Genomic DNA, 933 nt, shown 5'->3' with positions numbered 1-933 from the left:
AACTTGCAGCTAGAAGCAACTGCAGTTTCAAGATAGTTCAGATTGCTAAATGGCTTCCTGATTCAATTGTGCCATCTTCCCCTGTAAAATGTATGGGGAGCCCTGGAGAAAAAATGTGCCTTTTTTCAGTTTTTAAGCACTGTGCATGCCAAAGTAGCTAATTCCAACCCAACAAACTATATATTTCTGAGATCGGCAATCAATACTCTATCTATTGAGCATATAAAAAGCCTGTTTTTCCAAAATTTAAAATCAGTCTGGAATGCCTACTAAAGGTTAGAAAGTGTTAATTCCACCCATTTTTTTTGGAAAAGTCTAATGTTTAAGGTGTAACGAAACTTTACGCTTTAAAAACATGTGTTTTGCGTACAAAATGTATTGAAAAACAAAATACGCATATGGCTTCAATTGACAAAATGTACAGACTAGTTTTGATATGTGATGGTAGGTTAATGGTAAAAATTTTAATAACGACAATTCAGGTGAATTTTGTGCCAAGACCAAGCGGCACCAAATTCACTTGAATTGTCGTTATTAAAATTTTTACCATCACAACCATTTCTTGGCCGCCACCTTGGATTTCACTTCTTTTTTCACCATGGCCTTTTTGGGGGCAGCACCTTTTTTTTACAGCTTGGCTGTTTTTGATTAGATTAAGTTGTTTTTAATATATTTGTAACGTAGTTGAGCTAAGTAATGTGCATAGTAGCTCCACAATCCAGTTTATGTGCTTTGTAGTGTCATTGAATGGATGGAATATTGGCATTGGACAGCTGTGTGATAAGATAGGGCTGTATGCTAAAATGATACAATAGATTTTAATGGAAATTATTGGGATTACTGAAGGAATTGCCCTAGAATTACGCTAATGTTTCAGAAGCAACAATTTTCCTGTTGTAAGTTTGATACATGGTTGAAAGCACTATGTCCAAC

The sequence above is a fragment of the Dysidea avara genome, chromosome 12, assembly GCF_963678975.1.
Source record: "Dysidea avara chromosome 12, odDysAvar1.4, whole genome shotgun sequence".
Lineage (NCBI taxonomy): Eukaryota > Metazoa > Porifera > Demospongiae > Dictyoceratida > Dysideidae > Dysidea > Dysidea avara.
Note: the sequence above shows the minus strand (reverse complement) of the source record.